This window comes from Macrobrachium nipponense, chromosome 11 (assembly GCF_015104395.2).
Source record: "Macrobrachium nipponense isolate FS-2020 chromosome 11, ASM1510439v2, whole genome shotgun sequence".
Lineage (NCBI taxonomy): Eukaryota > Metazoa > Arthropoda > Malacostraca > Decapoda > Palaemonidae > Macrobrachium > Macrobrachium nipponense.
This window is the reverse complement of record NC_061087.1, coordinates 31,074,735-31,099,303: the sequence shown is the minus strand read 5'-3', so window position 1 is coordinate 31,099,303 and position 24,569 is coordinate 31,074,735. Positions and strand designations below refer to the sequence as shown.

Here is a 24,569-nt window from a genome sequence, read left to right as displayed (position 1 = left end):
GAAACGCTCAAATGAAAGAAACATTAATGACTGAAACATTAAATGACTGAACATTATAATGTAACATCAATGACTGAACTCAAATTACTGAAACATCAAATGACTGAAACACATTAATTGACTGAAACTCAAAAAGACAGAAACAACAATAAAGAAACTCAAATGAAGAAACATCACATGACTGAAACATCAAAAATTGCACTGAAACATCAAATGAAAATAAACGATTAAATGACTGCAACGTAAATGACTGAAACATCAAATACTGAAACATTAAATGACTGGAAACATCAAAAGACAAAACAACAATGAAAAACTCAAATGAAAGAAAACATCAATGACTGAAACATCAATGACTGAAACATCAAAGAAGAAACATTAATGAAAGAAACGTAATGACTGAAACATCATAATGCTGAAACATTAAATGACTTAAATATCAAATTACTGAAACATCAAATGACTGAACGCATCAAATGACTGAAACATTAAATGACTGAAACATCAAAAGACAGAAACAACAAATGAAAGAAACATCAAATGAAAGAAACATCAAATGACTGAAACATCAAATGACGGAACAACAAATGACTGAACTCAAATGAAAGAAACAATCAAATGACGAGAACACAAATGAAAGACACATCAAATGACTGAACTCAATGATGAACACAATGACTGAAACAACAAATGACTGAAACATCAAATTAAGAAACATCAAATAAAGAAACATTAAATGCCTGAAACATTAATTACTGAAACATTAAAGACTGAACATCAATGACTGAAACATCAATGTTCAACATCAAAAGACGAAACAATCAAATTGACTGAAACATTAAAATGACTGACACATCAAATGACTGAAACATAAAATTGAAAAGAAACAATCAAAATGGAAGAAGCACATTCTAAATGACTGATAACTCAAATGAAAGAAACATCAATGAAAGAAACCTTAGATGACTGAACATTAAATGACTAAACATCAAATACTGAAACCTCAAAAAACGAACCTCAAATAGACTGAAACATCAAATGACTGAACTCAAAGAGACAGAACATCAATGAGAAACATCAAATTAAAGACATCAATGACGAAACATCAAATGAAGAAACATTAAATGACTGAAACTTACATGACTGAAACATCAAATGGCTGAAACATCAAAAGACAGAAACATCAAAAGACAGAAACATCAAATGCTGAAACATCAAATGACTGAAACATCAAAGACAGAACATCAATGACTGAACATCAAATGAGTAAACATCAAAAGACAGAACATCAAATGACTGAAACATTAAATGAACTGAAACATCAAAAGCATAAACAACAAATGAAAGAAACATCAAAGAAAGTAACAACACATGAAGACACATCAAATGACTGAAACATCAATGAAGAAACATTAAGTGACTAAACATCAAATGACTGAACATTAAATGACTGAAACATCAAATGACCTGAAACTCGAATACTGAAACATCAAAGGACAGAATCAACAAATGACTGACACATCAAATGAATAACATCAAGTGACTGAACATCAAATGACTGAAACATCAAATGACTGAAACCTCAAAAGACTGAAACGTCAAATGACTGAAACATCAAAAGACTGAAACATCAAATGACTGAAACAAATCAATGACTGAAAAATCAAAGAAACTGGCAACATCAAAATGGAACTGAAACATCAAAAGACAGAAACCTGAAATGCTGAAACAAATCAATGACTGGAACTTAAATGAAACTTAAACAGCAAAGACGGAACCGACAAATGAAAGAACAAAACATTCAAAATGAAAACACAAATGAAGAAACATCAAATGGACTGAAACATCAAATAAAAAACTGAAACAAATCAAAAGACTGAACATCAAATGCACTGAAACAAATCCAAAGACTGAAACAAAAATCAAATGAAAGCTGAAACATCAAATGCTGAACATCATAAACTGAAACAAATCAAAAGAAACTGAAACATCAAATTACTGAAACAAATCAATGCAAACATTAAATGAAAAACTGGACCATCAATGAAACTGAACCTCATAAACTGAAACATCAAACAATGAAAGAAACATTAAATGACTGAAACATCAAATGAACTGTAACCATCAAATGGAAACTGAAAACAATCAAATGAAACTGAAACATCAAATGAAACGAAACATTCAAATGACTGAAACATTCAAATGACTGAAACAAAATCAATTGCAAAATTAACATGAAAACTGGAAACATCAAAAGAAACTGAACATTAAATTACTTGAAAACCTCAAATGAAAGAAACATTAAATGACTGAAACATCACAATGAAACCTGAAACATCAAATGCTGAAACATTCAATGAAAAGGAAACATTAAATGCTGAACAAATCAATTGAAGAAACATTAAATGAAAACTGAAACATCAATGACTGTAAACAAAAAATCAAAAGACTGAAAACATCAAATGAAACTGAACATTAAATGAACTGAAACATCAAAAGAAAACCTGAAAACAAAATCAAAAGACTGAAACATCAAATTGAAAGAACCTTAAATGACGGAACAATCAATGACTGAAACAATCAAAAGAAACTGAAAACAAATCAAATTGAAAACTGAAACATCAAATGAACAAACATTAAATGACTTGAAACAAATCATAAGACGAAACCATTAAAATGACTGAGAAACATTCAAACTGAAAAAACATCCAATGAAACCCCTAAACTCAATGAAACTGAACATCCAATGGAAGAAACAAATCAAATGAAAGAAACATAATGAAACTGAAACATCAAATGGACTTACAAACAAATGACTGAACAAATCAAATGAAAGAAACAAATCAAATGAAAGGAAACATTAAATGACTGAAGAAACATTCAAATGAAAGAAACGTCAAATGAAACTGAAACTCAAATGAAACTGAACATTAATAACTGAAAAAAAAAACCATTTTTTAACAAATGAAACTGAAACAAATCAAATGACTTGAAACTCAAAGACAAGACATTCAATGAAACTGAACCCTCAAATGACTGAACAAATCAAATTGAAACTGAAACATCACATTGAAACCTGGAACATTAAATGCTTGAAACATCAAATGACAAACATCAAATGACTGCAACAAATCAATGACTGAACATAAATGAAACTGGAAACATCATGGAAACTGAAACTTAAATGACTGAAAACATCAAAATGACAACATTAAATGACTGAAACAAATCAAATGAAACTGAAAACCATCAAATGAAACTGAAACAAATCAAATGACTGAAACATTAAATGACTTGAAACGTCAAATGACAAATCAGATGACTGAAACATCAGAAATGAAACTGAAACATTAAATGACTGAAACAAATCAAATGACCTGAAACTTAATGAACTGAAACAAATCAAATGACTGCAACATCAAATGAACTGAAACAGCAAATGACTGAAACAATTCAAATGACTGAAACAAATCAAATGAAAGAAAACATTAAATGACTGAAACCATCAAATGAAACTGAAACATCAAATGACAAACATAAATGGACTGACACAAAATCAAAAGGAACTGAAACATTTAAATGACTGAAACAAATCAAATGAAAGAAACATTAAATGGACGGAAACATCAAAATGACTGAAACCATCTAAATTGACTGAAACAATTAAATTGAAAAGAACATTAAATGAAACCTTTGAACAATCAAACTGAAAGAAACATTAAATGACTGAAACATCAAATGACTGAAACATTAACAAAAAAGAATGAAACATCGATGAAACTTGAAACATTAAATGACTGAAACATCAAAAGACTGAAACATCAAAAGACTGAAACATCAAATGAAAGAAACATTAAATGACTGAAACATCAAATGACTGAAACATCAAAAGACTGAAACATCAAATGACTGAAAAATCAAATGAAACATTAAATGACTGAAACAATCAAAAACCTGAAACATGAAATGACTGAAACATTAAAATGAAAGAAACATTAAATGCCACTGAAAACATCAAATTGAACTGAAAACATCAAATGAAAGAAACATCAAATGAAAGAAACATTAAATGACTGAAACATCAAATGACTGAAACAACAAATGACTGAAACATCAAATGAAAGAAACATCAAATGAAAGAAACATTAAATGACTGAAACATCAAATGAAAGAAACATCAAATGACTGAAACATTAAATGACTGAAACATTAAATGACTGAAACATTAAATGACTGAAACATCAAATGACTGAAACATCAAATGACAAACATTAAATGACTGAAACATCAAATGACTGAAACATTTAAATGACGAAACTAAATGACTGAAACATAAATGACTGAAACATCAAATGACTGAAACATCAAATGACTGAAACATCAAATGACTGAAACATTAAATGACTGAAACATCAAATGACTGAAACATCAAATGACTGAAACATCAAATGACTGAAACATAAATGACAAATGAAACACAAACATCAAATGACTGAAACATCAAATGAAATGAAACATTAAATGCTGAAACATAAATGACTGAACATTAAATGACTGAAACATCAAAATGACTGACGCCAACATCAAATGAAACTGAAAACATCAAATGACTGAAACATTAAATGACTGAAACATTAAATGACTGAAACATCAAATGACAAACATCAAATGACTGAAACATCAAATGACTGAAACACAGTCTAAAAAGAGAATAGACTAAACACAGTACACCAAAGCTACCCAAGTTGAACAGAGAAATGTGTGAACGGAAACAAATGAATGTCGTCTGGTCAAAATAACGGGAAATTACAGCAAAGTAACACATACATACATACATACATACATACATACATACATACATACAACATACATACCATATCATACATACATACTACATAAACATACATACATCATACTAAAGTAACATGGAATAAAGAGATTATGAACGGAGTACGTTGAAAGGAATGAAGGGGGTTACAACTACGGGTCGAAGGGACGCCACAAAGAACCTAATAAAGTAATGCCTACAGTGCGCGGTGTGAAGTACACTGGTGGAACTGTCTCCCTACGGGTTGGAAATGAACAGATGAGACAAAGGACTCACACTATCATTGGAAGGTCTAACCCGTTGCTAACCATCGATGGTTTCACCATTGTTGGCTCTCACTGGAAGCATTCAGGCATAAGCAAATTTTATACATTCTGCAGAATATATTTTTACCTTGACAATCATTATTATTTTCTTTAAGGCCAGAGTGATATATTTTCATTTTCCCTTTTTCAATGAAAGCTAAGCCTTATATTCACCGGCCACCAGACTAAAGAAAATTTCTCTTGAATATTGCCAACAATAATTGACTAATGCTGTTATTTATAAAGTCAGTACGATGAATATCATGGCACAGCAAATGAACAGCAATTGAACAGCCCTCCTGGCCTAACAACAACAACAACAATCACCTCTGTTAAAAAATTCTTGTGATTTTTAAACGAGTACAATTTTTCTTCATCTGATGGGCTGGAGCTTCAATTCCTGTCTGCCAGTGAGTGATCCCAGCTTCTCAAATATACCTGGAAAGCAAAGAACTTACTGTAAATTTTAAGTATGAATTTCATTTCAATACTTCCCGGACTTCCTTTTCAAAATTAACTCTGGATATGAATTCATATCATGGTACTTTTAAACTCTTTTGCATGAAGATGACTGTCACTCTGGCTCTGTTGACGTTAACTACAATAGAGAGAGAGAGAGAGAGAGAGAGAGAGAGAGAGAGAGAGAGAGAGTAGTTCAGGGGCAATAAAAACAACGTTAATGCAGCCCTTATAACCAGTTAGAAGAGTAAGTCGGCCCAGATCAAGCATTCCACGAAGGAAGTTCCAGAGAGAGAGAGAGAGAGAGAGAGAGAGAGAGAGAGAGAGAGAGAGAGAGAGAGAGAGAGAGAGAAATTACATTGACATTGGCATTAAAAGCAACGTTAATTCAGGCTCACTATAATCAGTTACGAGAGAGAGAGAGAGAGAGAGAGAGAGAGAGAGAGAGAGAGAGAGAGAGAGAGAGAGAGAGAGAGAGACTCAAAATCGTTTGCTCTTATCCACGACAACAAAAGTAAATTCGCTCAGTTAACCAAGAGGAAAATATACTATATTCTGAACTTAACAGAATAAAACTTCAATACAGTTTCAAACTACACAACTGGGGAGTGGACCGAGAGATGTTTATCCAACATCCAAGGCTCAGACACATGGCTAAATTGAATGACACAACTGCGACAATACTATCAATGGAGCAAAAAGGTTTCATCTTAAAAGAATCAAAAACTGAAGTAGGAAAAAACCAAAAGAAGTTTTTAACAGAGGTAAGAGAACCTGTGAAGATATGTATAGTACAGGAAATGAACAGTGACAGAAATTTAATCCTTTACATCAATTCTAAATGTTTTGGCAGCTAATCCCCACAATGCAGAACACTGAAAGGCAAGACATACGATGACCATGATTCTAATGATAAATGGAAAATTCCTTTGAGGATTATTGTTTACTGGAAAGGAAGTGGAAATAAGATGGTGACAAAATTCAATTCCACCGGAAATCACCAGATAGTCATGTGACAAGATCCAGGAATATCTTTTACATAAAACTATGGATTAATAGAGACAAAACATTTGTGGGCATACTAAAATATGTACAAAAACAATTACCTTCGTTGGCTACGTGGAAAGTGTCTGGTCTTAAACAGTCTGAAGGTGCTACACATAAAATCCGTATAGATCAGTGGAACCATTTCTTATTTCTGAAAGGAAAATAGGCCATCAAAAGGACAATTCACCAAACATGTATCGTCATATATATAATATATATATATATATATATATATATCTATATATATATATATATATATATATATATATATATAGTATATATATATATATATATATAAGTTTTATTTGGAGGAGCATCTGGGAGAGGGGAAGGGATGATCATGGGAAGATAGTGATGGAGGGTTTTTTTTTTTGTGGGGGGGGGGGGGGGAAGTTGGTTGAAGGAAGGGAGGCAGAAGATCAAATTTCTTTCAAGGTCACCAGACGAAAACCCCTTTATAAGGAACATGGACTACCACAATACTTTCCTCCCATTTCCTAAGGACGAAGAATCCAGTTTTCTTTGGTTCGTTTCCTCTGACGTTTCGACAGAACATTGGCCATCATCTATGAGTACAAAAGGTTACGAATTGAGATACTACATGATGTAGGCTACATTGTCTTTATAGCAGGAAGGGTATTTGCAATAGGACGGTTGGTCAGTAGGCAAGAATTTTAGTCACGGGTTGGTGACGATATCTATTTATCCCCGAGACGTTGAAATCATCTGGACTAACAGGTATGGCTAGTTGGAAGTGGGTGGTGGCTCTGGTACCCCGACAGGTGCTGTGTGTGTGTGTGTGTGTGTGTGTGTGTGTGTGTGTGTGTGTATGTTCTCACTGTTTGTTTGTGTATCTGGCGTCTCCTGAATTCTATTTCTCATGGTGGGGAAGGGTTGGTGGGGGGGGGGGGGGGGGGGATTGTATCTTCCATTGTGACATTACTCATACACGGTAAAGATTAAGCTACCTCGAAAGTCCAGCACATTGTATCTTATTCCAACACTTGCATTCTACACAGATGTGTTCATGACGACCTACTTGACCAGTGACACTAGTGATTAAATGAAGGTGAGGCCAATTAAACTAAGCCTGAAAATTTAGTTAACTATAATAATACTCTGTTTTTTTTTTTTTTTCATCTGTCCATCCGCCTGTGGTGTTTTCGTATGGTAACACTGCGTCCCGGGCTTTAGATAGTTACGCTATGTGTAAGTTTTAGGTAAATAAAAGGATATCTGGGTGTACATTTGCAACTGAAAAGTGTTTTAATAATTTACTGTATGCGAATTACATCGTTAATATTCGAAATAGGATATTATTATAATCGTTGAATGTAAGCTGAATGTAACTGTCTAAAGCCCGGGACGCAGTGTTACCATACAAAAACACCACAGGCGGATGGACAGATGGAAAAAAACAGAGTATAGTAAATCCTATCCATTTATTAGCTTTTATAATTACCATATCCAATTCTCATCCTTCATACATTACTTTTAGCTTTTACCTTGAAGTGACAATGGTTAGGTATTACTATTACTACCTACATTTAAATGTTAGTGTAATAATCCAAAGAATTGGTTTAGAATCTCTAACAAGATACCTCTAGTTTCTCGTAGATATCCGGATCAGTTTCTCCATATTAAGACCAACTCCCTTAAATTATTATAAAGTTATATGGGACATTAGTACTTGAACTAGGCGCTTATAACTTTCTCCTAAACACGTGTTTAATGATACTAGGCTAGATATTTTGCACACTTCATTATGTAAAACTAAAGATCAATATAAACTAAAGTCTTCGAGAGATCTTAAGTTAAAGGAACAAGTAACCAGAACTGCATTTGCTAGTTAGACAGGAATAGTACCTAATATTAAAGTATCAAAATCCTAAATTTTTCTTGCAACCTCGTGTGAAAAGTGATACTTACAGCTCACAGTTTCTTATGCTGAGGTCAAAGGCCGTTTTAACAGTCAAACAGCAATTTCTCAGTAGCACCAGCACTGTTGAGAGAGAACAGAAATTCAATCATGACTACACTGGAAGATAAGGAAAACATTCAGTAAAAACTACAAAAAAAAAGGTTTCATAATCACATCCTCGCCAAACTAAAAGTTATGGAATTTTATTTTAAATATTGTTTTAAAGTAATACTATTTCAAATATTGTTTTAAAACAAACTGCCTTTTCCACGCAAATTTTTTTTAGACCATGACAAGCAGTGGAAACCAAAATACATTAGTAAATGACAATCTTACTCAAAATACTATGCACTTAACAGGATACCAAGCATTACTGGTTATATTACTAACCAAAAAAAATAATAAACAGAATTACTGATAGCTAGTAAAATATGTCAGTGCAAATAATAAACTGCTCAATTTCCAAAGGACCCACTCTCCATATGTTACACAAGCAAAGCAAGTTCTGCCTCAAGGACAGAGTCTAGTAAAAGTAATGAAAGTAGATCAGTTGCAAGGATACCTAATCAAATCTGTCAACACTAGACAAAAGAGAGTTGAGAAGAGAGACAAATTCCAAGTACTGATAGAAAATCTCCGGAAGAATGCAACAACAAGCAATGTTCCTGGAGTGGTTGTTTAACCTCTGTCTCGTGTAGTATTCGTATTTAATCAAGCTTTCACGTTGAGTACACTATTCCTGAAAGGAAACATCTTCCTTCAGACATTCTTCAAAAATATAAAACTTTCCGTTCAGTATAAAAATGCTGAATATTACGCTCAGTAACTCGGATCGGATTCAACTTTAAAAACCTCTATATATTTAGGTTACACAAAAATTTCCAAGTACCATTCTTGAAACAGTAAGGACCTTCGGAAATATAGTTTAGATCATTACTAATGCAGTCATTTTAACATTCACAGCAACCCTTAGATTGCGCAGTCAAAATTATTACCTAAAATACGAAAGTATTTAAATTTAAACCCTCAATTAGTTTGACCATGTCAAGTTCTTACATTTTACACCAGTTAAATTTTTCTACAAGACTAAGTGCTTTCCCGAAAGCTTAATAGTATCCCGTCATAACCTGAAAGAAAACTGGAATTTTTACTAATCAGGGACAGTGCGAGGCTGACTTAGAAGTTGCAATAATGAAGAAACATTTGGAAAACTTTAGCCCTCTGGTGCACAAGTACATTTGAAACGTGAAATGCTGCTGCACCATTAACCTATCAACCATCTAACTGCCTTTTGAAATATATGACTTTGATCCAGTTCTGGAATCTCAACAAACTGAGCGGAACATGTCGAGGAACTTCGTCAGAAATTCCTGCTTAATTAAAAGGTTTTATGGGCAATTTCCAACAATCATTGATTACCCTGAGTTTCTCCGTCAATATAATTATTCACTTCCACTGAAGAACTAGTATCAATGATGTCATCTGTGATTTAACCAAGTTGTCTTCTTTCTATATTAGTACTATGGAGTATAACTGAATTCAAAATACGTCAGTGTCACTACACATCTATTATATACGTTCACAGTAACACCTCAGTTTGGGAAGCAACCAGTGACCTTGTAGTATATATCATTCCTCTGACCCTCGAGTTGTGGCAAACATAGGCCTAATGATCTTTACAATCATGACTGGTTAACTACATCCAGTGTGGAGCAATTTTTTTTTTTCAACAATATTAGCCTAAAGAAATGAATCCCTGGGCGTTTTTGCTACCCACCCACTAAGTCAGTAAATAAAATATTTCTCACTGTAAATATTAGCACTTCGTATTCAACGCCATTTACATATACCTCAATTTTTGACTGTCAAGTAATAAACCCTGCTTTAAAAATGATTGAAATGACCGGCCAGGTATGCATAAACAATGTCAGAACCTGTAGTAGGCCTTACAAGCAGTCACACCAAAGGGTATATAGAATTCCAGCTGAAAACTCCAAAAGCAGATGGCTGAAGCCACCAGCAACGCACGATAAAAAGTGTTTCCTGGAAAACACGAATTCTGAAACGAAGAGTAAAACTATGAAGAGTTATATAGGTCTAAGTTTCTAAACTGACTGGTAACACTTTTCTGTAATTCGTTTCCCCTCGGTGATCTTGCACGTATCAACACAAGCAGTGGATAGTCCTGTTTAACTTTCTAGGACAGGAAAGTTCAACAGTATTTTTCAAGTTCATTGTTTTACTGCAATAAAATCTATCAAATTCCCCAGTGCTCATTACTATTAGCAATACATAAAAAGCTCGAATGACTCTATAATTCACAGCGTCGTATTTTTAAACTGCCATGGAATAAAATTCTCCCTAAATGATGTCTGCCACCTACTAGGAACCTTCAACTCACAACAGGGACAACCACAGGACTACTGCCTATTCCATGTCCTTCCTTCGATCACTCTGTCGTGGTATTGAGATGCTGCCGTCGTCCTTTAGTAATACGTAATGGCCTTTACTCTCCGGTCTACCAAGCAACGAAAGGGCGCCTTCACAAGGAACAACAGAATTACCTTCAGAAACCGTTGACATCCTATCTCGTGCACTTTGCATGAAGCCGCGTCACCCACCTCACTTTCATAAACAGGTTTCATAGACAAATCAGGAGCACAGGATGAATAATCACATAAAATATAATTAGTGCGACAAACCTAGTACTTTTCAGAATGAAATCTGACCCTATCATTGTATATTCAAGTTAAGATAAACACTTCTAGTCAAAGGTTCAGACCAGTCCTGTGTCATTTGCTGACCTGTTCCTACCTCCATATTCAGACATTGGCATATTAACTATGCATAACGAATCTAGTATAGGTAACGTTTACAGCAAAAAGGACTTCTTGTTTTTTGACTGAATGCAAACATCTTTGACCTCGTCTCCAACCTTGAACGACAGACCTGATAGATTTTTTATTTTTTTTTTACTTTTTAATTTAAAGAATTATAAACTTACCGTCCTGCCATGAATGTTGTATTTAGGAGTGAAGTGGTTAATGGTCGTTCATCCTCCTCCTCTTCAGTCGTTTTGGTTCAAACAAAAGTCGTTAAAATTCGTTTCATCCATAAAGGTGGCTTTTTACAAAACCAGTTTGTCTCCATAAAAGCAATTTAAACACCAAAACTAGATATTCTTCAAACAATGACGAGGTTTATCATAGAAAAGGTTGTCTTTGCGTCATATTGAGATTCCTAAGAATTGTACATAACAGTAACACAGACTTTTGGAGGTTCCCAACAAATCTGGTTATTGCATTCATTTTGTCCAAATTAGACATTAAACCCATAAATGATATCTGCAACTTTATATATTTTGTATTCGTGAAATCTGAGAAAATCAGCATTTGGCTGAATTAATGAAAAGTAGCACAAATGATTCCCATCTATCCATGTAAGCTTGGGAGGCCTTATGCAACAGATGTGTCTGCATAATCATATGCAATCTCTAAACTTTATCATGGACACATTGTCTTCCATTTTGCTGAAAACTGGACGAGTGAACAAAAATTTAATCATAGTATTAGTTTGTATACCGATATTTTCTGATACATATGCTGTTTAGCATTATTGGGGTAAAAGAAAAAAATCCATACACACTACCTTACCATCAGGAGTAATTGGCCACATTTTGATATTGGCATAGAAAGGTTAAACTAGAAGCTGTTTCGTCGTGGATTAGACGGGACCAGTCACCCACGAAACGCCAAGAGACCTGAAAAGCAGAGATTCATTATAAGTCCAGTCTTTGTTAAGTTTAACCCTAACAAAGGTATTAGAAAGTACAGCATTTCGAGGCTTCAAACAGTGAAAAATATCCCATCACAGTAAAGTTCCATTTCCTCCTACCCCCTCCCATTCCTAAATCACACTGGAAACTTCCAGTTCCCTTCTCATTCTGAACCACACTGGACATCTCCAGTTCCGTCCTCCCTTTCATAAGCCACACAGGAAAGTTCCAGTTCTTTCCTACGTTTCCCCAAACGTTCTAGAAAATTCAACTTTCTTCCTCCCCTTCTGAAAAAACTCAGGAGGAAAATTCACGGTCCCTCTCTTCATTTCCTATTTAGTTAAAATTGTCCTGAACTCTCTAGAACTCTGTTCTGTTCACGAGGATGAACAGAATTACCGTCAGAAACCAGTTGACATCCTACCTACCTAGTTCATTTTGCACAAACAGGTATTGTGGACAAATGAGAAGCGCAGGATGAATAACGACATAAGATATGATTAGTACGACAAACCTAGTACTATTCAGAATGAAATCTGGGTATAACAAGAAGGTTCCTGACCCTTGTCATTGGATATTTAAGATGGACGCTTCTGGTCAAAAAGTTCAGACCAGTCCTGTTTAAGTCTGTTGACTTATTCCTACCAAATATTCCCATATTGACATATTGACCTATTCCTACCAAATATTCATAATTTAAATATCAAACTATGCATAAGGCCTCCAGTAACCGTAGTTTTTACAGGAAAAATTGGTTTTTTGAGTGAATTTATAAACATTTTTGCAAAATCGCCTACAACCTTAAGCGATCGACAGGATATGTTCTATCTTATGTTATTTTATTTTATTTTTTTTTTACTTTTTAACTAAACGATATAGCGTGTTGTCTCACCAACTAAGATTAAAAAATACGATATATTTTGATAGACATTATTTTTCTGCACTGTTTTAACACGCAAATTTATTTTTTTACATTTTACTATCATAAATATATCCTGAATATCCTGCCTGTCCTGAAATTCCTGTATCTTGAAATTGACGCAAAACACCTTTTTTCAGAAACTTCTTTTAGGCTTTTCCATAGGGCTGGCTCTCCTTGCCCCTCCGCACCCACACCACCCCACCAGAACAACAACAACAAAGTAGTTTGTAGGCTTATTCCCCGAGTAAGCTTAAATGTATTATAATAATAATATAAACATACCGAGTTCAGTCGTCGACTCCTGCCATGAGTGTTGAATAGCAATTAACCTTGACGTCAGCTGACGCATTTAGGCTCCAGGTGGCTCCAGGTGGTTCCAGGGAGTTCTTAGTGATTCCAGGTGGTTTCTAGTGGTTCCTAGTGGTTCCTCCTCCTCTTAAGTCGTTTTGGCTCAAACAAAAGTCGTTAAAAGTTTGTTTCAATACGCCCATAAAGTCGATTGGATACAAAAGCAGTTCGTCTCCACACAAGCAATTTTGAACGCTAAAACTGATTTCTTCAAACAGTTACGAGTTTTGTTATAGAAAATGTCGTCTTTGCGTCATATTGATAGGCACTTAACCGACGCAAATAAGAAAATGAATCTATTTCAGCTGAATCGAAGTCTACATCATTTAGATCTCTAGTTCGTTTTGAAATTCTCTTAATTACTCAATCACAGATTTGAATTACTCGACATTACGTCAAAATAATTCCTATAAAACAAAAGCTACCTCAGATATACAGGGTTGATGTTACAATTATGAATCTCAAAAGTGTGTGTCATTGGTTTACTAATTGGTTTCTCGATTTACTTATTCACTTACTGATTATTGAGATCAACTGACTACAAAACAAGTACTATATCAACACGCTTGTTTTAGCTTTCCAAATGGTTATGAAAGGCCGATCGATTCTTTCACAAAACAATGATTTTGCGCTGATAGACCGCTTATACTGGATTTCCGCTTTACTGAGGGACATTCTCTCTCTCTCTCTCTCTCTCTCTCTCTCTCTCTCTCTCTCTCTCTCTCTGTTAAGGGACTGGGTAAAATTGATTCAATTCTCAATTTGGATTTAGCGTTTTTTCTGTCTTATTCAGTAATCGAATGACTGGAATAATAATAATAATAATAATAATAATAATAATAATAATAATAATAATAATAATAATAATAATAATAATAATAATAATAATAATAAAAGGAGTTGTATCAACTGTCTTTGTGGATGTACTGCAACGACATGACTTGATTCGAAATGGCAACTAAAGTGGACATTCGTCTGTAAACAAAATATTGTTTACATTAATCAAATCAAATAAAATGAAATGTTTGATATAAATAATCATAGATAAGCCTCAAACTACGAAAGAATTGTACCCTTGTACCGGTCAATTCCTCGAGTAAATAAGCTTCGGAACAACAGCATATTATAAACAATTTAGGCTGGGACCCATGAGGTCATTCAGCGCTGAAAGGAAAATTGAGAGTAAAAGGTCTGAAAGGCGTAACGAGAGGAAAACCTCAAAAAGCAGGAAAAAAGTAAGATGGAAGGAAGAAAGAAAGAGGAGGTGAAGCAAAAGGAATGAATGAAAGAGTTACAGCAGCTAATTAATGGGGCCGAAGAGACGGTACAACGAACCTTAAGTTATGCCTTCAGTACACCTCGGGTGAGGAGGTACACTTCATAACGGTGCTTTGTGGCCATGAAATCACACGGATGAGAGAGAGAGAGAGAGAGAGAGAGAGAGAGAGAGAGAGAGAGAGAGAGAGAGAGAGAGAGAGTATGCAGAAATTGGTCAACAAATTGTGAAGGGTTTATTATTACAGCATGAAAAGTGGAAAATTGCAATTCAGCAGCTTACAAGTTGTGCTGCAAATCTGCAAAGTGTTCCGACGTAACAGCTTTAACAGCAGACCGAAAAGATCCCCCTGAATGTACAATATAAGATTTCGACTTGACAAAAAAAAAAAAAAAAAAAAAAAAAAAAAAGTCCAGACAGACTGGAAGGTTGAGAGGAAGAAATAAGAACAATGTCTAAGTTACTTACATCAATTTACAATATCTGGTTCTTATATTCAGACTTTTCTGGTACGGCTAGAGTATTTTCAGCAGTTTTTAGACTTATTTAGTTTCATTAGGACCTAACAAAAGTAATGGATACTCCAAGATGATTGAAGCCTTGTACAGTACTTGGTGAGAACTGAGCAGAAAGTTGAAATACAGAGTTTCTGTATAAGATCAATTTACAATTTGATATGACACTAATTTTCCCATTATTCAAAATTTAAAGTTAATTCTTAACAATAACAGTTACATGTTTAACACTAACAGTTAAATCTTCAACTATAAACTCAAAGGGAACTATGCAATAATTCAACAATAAAAAAACCTTTATACCTTAACCAAAAATTCTCCATATGTCAAGACACTGTTGCACTTATTCTAAAACTGACTAGACCTATAACTCAAAAATAATTGCATTTCTCAAATGATTTCTGTTAAGAGTCACAAGCAACTTAAGACGTACCCTCTTGCAATATAACTACAGGCAATTTCAGGATTGATTTGGGTCTGAAGCTTAGACAGAACTCTTCTCTTAACATTTAATTTCTGATAACCATTCTTGAGACCAAGTCTACGTGTAACAAAACTCCCCGATTATCAGATAATTTCCCCTGTAGTTCCTTCCACTTTGCTGTTCAACCTCTTCAACCTAACCACTCCCATTTACAGTGTTCATGGACAATCAGTCCCTCTGTGAGAACCTTGCAAGGAAACAGTAAAAAATCGTATTAAATTAAATAGCAAATATCCCAATAGCTATGAGTCTACTAAGGAAGGAATTGATCTTGTGTGCCAAATGTCCCGAATATACTCAGTTTCCTAGAGAAAAATAAATGACTAGTTCTCAAGGTAAGTGATTTTAATCTTCCAAGAAAGTTTATCTATCACTGTAACATGAAATCGAATAAACTGTTCACATAACTGAGAATACTTATTCATCCATATGTCAAATATAGCCTTGTCAAACTACTCCCTTTCAGAGACTACTTTCGAATGACATTCATATACCTAAGGAGCCCTTGTTAACAATACCTAATCTCATTTAAGGTAACGCTTTGAATTTGAGTCTACTTACAGGTTCATCTACCTATGATAATTTTAGAAAAATCAAACTATCCATAAGTGATGCATTCAATATGACTGAATCCTTTACCTAAAATACCATTAACAGTATTGCAAATGGCCCTTGAAGTAACAGTGAAATTCAGAGTTCACTTATTCAATAATTTATCTATGATGCATTTTGACAACAATGCAAGATTGCCCGAAAAAGGAGACTTAATTTGGAACCTCCCCATCCCAGCCTCAGTGTCTTGAAATATGCAGAGATCCCATGACGACAATGCCCTCGATAAAGTACTCTCCACTATTTACAAAATTAACCTCTAAGTGGTGTGTGTTTCATGTTAAACAAGCAGCATTATTGTCATGGCAAGCTTTGCACAAAATTCACAGTTTTGTTTAATCGCTTGGAAAGAATGAAAAGTTCTTTAACACTTTTTTTGTGAGATAAAACTAATAGACTACTGAAATATCTCCTGTTTTAACAGTGCAATCACGTCAATGCTTCAGGATAAGTTCTCTTTCTCTTGTATTCAGCAGAGCCTTTCAGCAACCAAAGTTTCAAAGTATAAAAACCAACACTGACATAACATTACAATAACTTAAAATCTCGGAACTATTCCCAATTTTCTAGAGGCAATCTGATTTAAATCACTAAATAAACAAACTATGGACAAAACTTTCAAAAATGTATACGAGCAGCTTAATTCCAAGTTCCTAATGCTATGGAAGTTAGTTTAGCAATATCTATAATAAGCTTTACTGAGGAAAAATATCAGGAATAATTAGCCTTGAATGTTATCTCTTCTATGAAGGTCATTACCTGAAAAGTCTGACTCCACACAGCTATTCCTAACTATACTGACCAACACGAAGATATTCCATTAAGTCAATCAATCCTGTTGTTTGCAACTATTGAATCTTTTTGCTATTGATAGTTTTTGTAGAAGATCAGGGAATGACAGAAAATCATCATTATATTCTACCATTAATCTCAAGTGACCTTTGTACATAGGCAAGCGTGCAGATCGCAACTAGACGAAGATATATTCCGTGAAATAGTCAATTACTTGACTGTAATATCAAACTAAGTTGATGGAAGGCTATTCTTCAACATATGTGACTACTCGATATAAAATAGTCACAAGGTAGCCATGGCTCCTAATAGATGCTACTTCGCTAACAAGAAATTTTATGTTTAAAATTATGGAGCCTGAAACATCCGTAACTATCTGATAGTTGATAGTAAACTAATAGGAACACTGGTAAAAACTATGCAGCCTGCAATGAATGACTACGATCCTTGGCAGCTGATGTTAACACGGCTGAGAAATTGAACTAATATTTCATTTTTTTATTTAGATAAACAAAATAAAGGCTAATTATCCTAAAACCAACTGAGATTATTTTATGGTTAATTTGAAACCATAAATCTTATGGTTAATCTTATGTAAATAAAAAGCACGTATCCTGAAAGTTGCCAGATTGTTAATACTTCACAAGAAAATTGAATGACCTACGTATCCAGACACACAGTTACTTTTGACTGATATCACACCGACACCAGAGCCGTATATACGGCTCTGACCGACACTAGATCCCTGATCAGGTAAAACAATGTATCCTGAAACACACAGAACTACCGTACTTGACAACTAATATTAAACATATGGACAATTTATTTTCAAAAAGCGATGCACGTATCCTACAACTGATCGAATCTTAAACTGGTAAGAAATGGAAACAGCTGTCCTGAAATGTACTGAAGTACTTGGCATGATAAACTTATGAATCATGAGTAGCCAAGACTGTGCCACAAAACTATTGTTTAACTGGTAAGGAAATGTTTGGTGGGACCATTTCATCTGGCCATAGGCATCTGTTGACACAGGTTAAGTACTACATTCTACTTGTTAATTATAAATGTAGGCTTTCTTGAAGTCCAGTTCTTCGTTCACAGATACTTGTTGAATTGCTAGGCGATACTGTGGTCTAATCAGCTTGTCCCATATGCACCCTGCAGACGATTCCCTGTAGAGATGAGGCAGAAGTTAATAACATCATATTACCGAGATCTCTAGGTTCTATTCGTTATAACCAGACTTCAAGCAATACCTAGGCCCCTTTCACTGAAAGGGGCACAGATGGGACAGGGTCTTTTTCAGACAGTGATGGGGGTCTGTAGCACTTTATGAACCAACCACATCTTAAATTAAATTGAATTAAATTTTTTCACAGCTACTGTAAATATTAATTCAAAATTGAACTGCAATGCAAAGGTAGGAGGCTTCTTAGTGTAAGTTCCTATTAGCAAATTACAGTAAAACGTTCATTACATTTACCTGCATTATTGTTATTATTATTTTATTTCTATTCTATTTTTTTTTTTATCACAGTCCTCCAATTCGACTGGGTGGTATTTATAGTGTGGGGTTTAGGGTTGCATCCTGCCTCCTTTGGAGTCCATCACTTTTCTTACTATGTGCGCCGTTTCTAGGATCACACTCATCTGCTTGATTCATGGAGCTACTTCAGCCTCTAGTTTTTCCAGATTCCTTTTCAGGGATCTTGGGATCGTGCCTAGTGCTCCTATGATTATGGGTACAATTTCCACGGCCATGTCCTTCTTATTTCTATTTTCAGGTCTTGATACTTATCCATTTTTTCCCTTTCTTTCTCTTCAACTCTGGTGTCCCATGGTATTGCGACGTCAATGAGTGATACTTTCTTCTTGATTTTGTCAATCAACGTCACGTCTGGTCTATTTGCACGTATCACCCTATCTGTTCTGATACCATAGTCCCAGAGGATCTTTGCCTGATCGTTTTCTATCACTCCTTCAGGTTAGTGCTCGTACCACTTATTACTGCAAGGTAGCTGGTGTATCTTGCACAGGCTCCAGTGGAGGGCTTTTGCCACTGAATCATGCCTCTTTTTGTACTGGTTCTGTACAAGTGCCGGACATTCGCTTGCTATGTGGTTTATGGGAGAGATGTTATTTCCATCTATCGTTCTTTGAACATATTTGGTTCTTAGGGCCTGATCTTGTGCCGCTGTTACCAGTCCTTCAGTTTCCTTTTTGAGCTCTCCCCTCTGTAACCATTCTCATGTGTCATCGCTGGCCAGTTCTTTAGTCTGTCCCATGTATTGTCCGAGCAGTGGTTTGTTGTGCCATTCCTCTGTTCTGTTTGTCATTCTCCTGTCTGTATATTTTTGGGTCTTCGTCTACTTTTATCAGTCCTTCTTCCCATGCACTCTTTAGCCACTCGTCTTCACTGGTTTTCATATATTGCCCCAGTACGCTGTTCTCGATATTAACGCAGTCCTCTATGCTTAATAGTCTTCTCCCTCCTTCCTTTCGATTTATGTATAGTCTGTCTGTATTTGCTCTTGGGTGTAGTGCTTTGTGTATTGTCATATGTTTCCTAGTTTTCTGGTCTATGTTGTGGAGTTCTGCCTTCGTCCATTCCACTATTCCTGCGCTGTATCTGATTACTGGTACTGCCCATGTGTTTATGGCTTTTATCATATTTCCGGCGTTTAGTTTTGACGTGAGTATCGCCTTGAGTCTCTGCATATATTCTTTCCTGATCGTGTCCTTCATCTCTTGGTGTTTCATATCCCCTCCTTCCATTATTCCCAGGTATTTGTATCCCGTCTCATCTATGTGTTTGATGTTGTTCCCATCTGGTAGCTTTATCCCTTCAGTCCTTGTTACTTTGCCCTTTTGTATGTTAACTAAGGCACATTTTTCAATTCCAAACTCCATCCTGATATCCCCAGATACAATCCTTACAGTCTGGATTAGGATATCTATTTCCTTGATGTTCTTACCATACGGCTTGATGTCGTCCATGAACATCAGATGGTTAATTCTGTTGCCTCTTTTCTTGAGTTGGTACCCAGCATCCATCTTCTGCAGTACTTTTATCATGGGAATCATGGCTACTACGAAGAGTAGTGGGGACAGTGAGCCGCCCTGGAAGATCCCTCTCCTGATATTAACCTCTGCTAGTCTTCTTCCAGAGCTTTAAGTATTGTATTCCAGTTCCTCATTGTATTTTTGAAGCAGCTGATGGTGTTTTCCTCTACCCCATATATTTTCAGGCATTCTATTAGCCATGCGTGTGGTATTTATTATTATTATTATTATTATTATTTATTATTATTATTATTATTATTGATTATTATTATTATTATTATTATTATGATTTATATTATTATTATTATTATGATTATTATTATTATTATTATTAATAAATACTACTACTACTACTACTACTACTACTACTACTACTACTACTTGAGCCTGGCTATAATGTTTCTAAAACCATTTCAACATTATCCTTAATTTGGCAAGATTTTTCAGTACTACTAACATTGTCCTACCTCTCTCTTGTTTGTCATAATCCAAACACTCCTCTGGTTGGCTCAGTTAACCTTAAAGTACTCTTTAAAAAATAAACCATTTCCTATAATAAAATAACATAGAATTGACCAATAACCATTTGAGAATTACAGAGAAAACTTAAGCTAGTCAGAACTTTAAAATTCCATAGTACCAAGATGCTTTAGGCAAAAGTTGCGAATTGTTGAAATGAAAGCAATCTTTCAGTATTGACTGCAAATGATGAAAAGTATTTTCCCAAAATTGTAAGGCTTGAATGTTAATGTTATATGACCCCACAGACCTTGTTTTACCTCGTATAGGGCATCACTCATGTTTTTGACCAACAGTCCTAACAATCAGATTGTCAACATTTGATCATGGCGTACTATTTTAAAAGCTAGGAGAGTTTTATACCAGCAATACCTATACGTCGTTTGTTGTGGAAGTATTTTGTCCAGATATCTATAACGAAGTGAAAAAATGTGTTTACCTATTACATCAACTTGAAAAAATTATAACTTAGAAGTCTGACTTAATAACTGTACATGACTAACATACACCTTGTAAGTTCTCAACTGATTACATTTTCATTGCAATAATTCCTTACCCGTGAATTAGACCCATAAATCACGAAAGCAATACCACTTAAGATTAGTTCAATATTTGACTCCATTTTTCTATTCAAGAAATCTTTCGACAAAACCAACATTTGGCTGGAATGAAGGATACTAAAATGACAGACTATTTCTCCTTCAACTCCATCCAAAAGGCTTCCGAGAATTCTTGCAGCAGATCTAGTGTTCATTATCATGATACACTGGCCTTCATTACCAAGAATTAGACTAAGGTACAAATAACTATACTAGCTTTCATTATTCATATGTATAGTTACGCTGTATAGTTACACTTATCAGGTTAATAAAGTGGTATACACAAATTCATTACCAATATGGAGTCGAGTGGCCACACGATTGTCTTAAGGAAATCGAGACTACGAACAGTGTAGTCGTTAGTCTGGTTTTAGTTAAAACTAACTTAACCACGGCAGAGGGATTCTCTAATCCATCTGGTTTAAGTATTTGTTAGTTAATTGTCTCGACAAATAATAGAAGAAAAGTGCCTCTTAATGAAACAGATATAGTCGACGGGTCACACACGTTGACTATAGGAATACGGCATTGAGTGACATGTGCAAAGCAATGATAGCACAGTTATGTTATAATTCGGAAATCTTTTGGTTTCATGTCCATTTCATGCGGTAAATGAATAGGTGATATCAACAAACCAGACGCATGCTATAAATACCATTCAGTATCAAACCAAAATCTGATCATGAATTGCAATAAGTTCATAATATTTGTTCTGTGCAAATGCTAAATGGAATCGACTGTTTTACCGAATTATTGTAGATTTTTATAACAGACTATACATCTAAAAAGAAAAAAAAACCTATTAAGTATGGAATTCCTGATCGTAGTTACGACTCTATACTCTAACATGACACCTCTGGTGAAAAGTTGAGACTAAAGTTCCAGGCAAATGATATATTAACCTTCTCCTATCTCAGGGTTCGTACTTTTACATAGGAACTGTATATAACAAGGTCTATAGATACCTATAGTATAACCAGGTCTGTAGATACCTGTGATTCGGTATATAACATCTCCAGCAGAATCGGTGTTTATGGCAAAAGTTATTTGCGTTAATTTTACAAATGATCAATATTTTAGCACAGGAGTCGACCCCTTGTGTCATCGACACATTAATGGCCCTCTTTTAAATAAGAGTAAAAGCATTAAACAACTTACACAGTTCAACTGTCGACGCCAATTTGCTCCCTTTGACATTGAAGTAATTCCTCCGTAGTCGTTTCAGTAAATCCTCAAAGTCAATTTGATACAGCTACACTAACAATTTAAACACTAAAACAGATTTCTTCAAATATCTACGATTTTTCTTTTAAGAATTAAAAGCGACACATTGCATCGTTATAGACATAAAAACTTAACGAACCAGACGCCAAAATTCAGTTTCCCATTACTTTATTTGCTTCTTAATTTAGATATTACTTTCATTATTCATAACAATTTGCGTGATTCAGCTATAATAATGACATCTTAACCTACCGTGTTCATTTTGCAAATAAGAATTAGATACCTAGGCTATTGTATTTAATTGACTGCATTCTCTATCCTAATTTACTCATCGACTAACAAACAATAAAAAGTACTGATAGTAATTAAAGTATTGGCCAAATGGTTCGTAAAAACCGACTGTCGACAACGCTTACTCCAGAGTTCAATTAATTTCAAAATTCAAAATACGTTCGTAGTAATAGACCACGTAACAAATGGAGCTTTACTGAGGAACATTTTTAATTCTCTGCTATAAGATCTATCAATGGCTCTACATAAATGAAGAGATACTATGCCTTTTTTCTGTTTTATAATGCAACTTAAATGACTTGACCCTGGCGAACTGTGAGCTGTACCTAATCGTCTTCATGGATGTAGTACTCAAACGACTTGGATCATCGAAATGGCTCCAGTAGAACTTGAAGCGAAGCATCGCCTGTAACGAAAATTTTCTCCATTGAATACTTATTACGGGAAACAGGAGGATCGATACGAGTAATATTCATTGATGAATATATACGTCTCTCATTGATAGAGAAACAGGACTATATAATCCCTTTGAAGTTACTATGAGGCGATGATAATCTCTTTCTCTGTGGTTTGTTATAATTAAAGAACTGAGCTGTTCTTAAGAATGACCTCAATACCTGCTCTTAAATGTTTCTTGTTCCCGTCCTGTGGTATTGAATACAATTTGAATTTACTTCATGGTTAGGATTCTGGACAAACTAACAAATTCCTTCATAGTTTCTCAAATCAATCTTAACCTCCCAAGTGTCGAGATGTAACAGGGTTTAGTTCATCTTAATTTCACAGAACAGGACTGACCAAGGAATGTATACAAACACGAGGCCACAAACAGAAAATGGAAGGTACTTCTCTCTTCCAATCCTCACCAGTTTCTCCAAAAACTCATAGCCTACTATACCAACGAGTTGTTCCAGTCAAAACTCATTCCCGGCCTATTCCAAAGGATTTTTCAATGTACTGTGTACTGCATACACCAACCTCAATCAAGAAATTGTTAAAGTATTTCACAAAGAATGTGTTAACATTAAATGCAATGTATTTTAGATGAAAATATATGTAGTTCTGGATTTGCTGTAATGTTTTGTAAATAATTTATATAATAAAAACAAAAAAACAAAAAAAGTTGACCTGAGCAAGAGATCAGTCACTTTTGAAGACCTTTCCATTTAGAGAATGATTATTCGTGACGTCACGTGCAAATCAATTAGGCCTATGCCGAGTTGCTAAAGGTTTATTCTCCGACCATATTAACAACCTGGTTATGACAACAAATAGCCTTCTACTTTCTGCCAGACATAAGGCTTATTTTCTTAATAATAATAATAATAATAATAATAATAATAATAATAATAATAATAATAATAATAAATAATAATAATAATAATAAGAATAATAATAATAATAATAATAATAATAATAATAATAATAATAATAATAATGATGGAGTTGTACCAACTGTCTTTGATGGTATGTACTGAAAACGATATGACTTGATTCGAAATGGCGTCTGAAGTAAAAGTTTGTCTGTAAAAAAAAAGAAAAGAAAAAATCTACATTATTCACATATAATGAAAAAAAATGTTTGA

At 34.5% G+C, this 24,569-nt stretch overlaps 2 long non-coding RNA genes across 5 annotated transcripts in view; both read right to left on the bottom strand.

Moving 5' to 3' along the window:
* The window catches only part of LOC135204192 (uncharacterized), a 33,533-nt gene extending 18,539 nt beyond the window's left edge, over positions 1–14,994 (bottom strand). For 2 of the 4 annotated variants that reach the window (XR_010312140.1, XR_010312158.1), the window contains exons 1-5: positions 13,540–14,994; positions 12,214–12,320; positions 8,569–8,641; positions 6,699–6,790; positions 5,461–5,571 (exon numbers count right to left, since the gene is read on the bottom strand). This is a non-coding gene — a long non-coding RNA (uncharacterized LOC135204192). Of the gene's footprint in view, positions 1–5,174; positions 5,572–6,698; positions 6,791–8,568; positions 8,642–11,564; positions 11,626–12,213; positions 12,321–13,539 lie in introns of those variants that run through there. The other 2 variants (XR_010312152.1, XR_010312129.1) reach the window with 2 other exon arrangements.
* A 48-nt stretch (positions 14,995–15,042) lies between these two features.
* The window catches only part of LOC135204302 (uncharacterized), a 135,876-nt gene continuing 126,349 nt past the window's right edge, over positions 15,043–24,569 (bottom strand). The window contains exons 2-3 of the long non-coding RNA XR_010312177.1: positions 22,627–23,389; positions 15,043–18,459 (exon numbers count right to left, since the gene is read on the bottom strand). This is a non-coding gene — a long non-coding RNA (uncharacterized LOC135204302). The remainder of the gene's footprint in view (positions 18,460–22,626; positions 23,390–24,569) is intronic.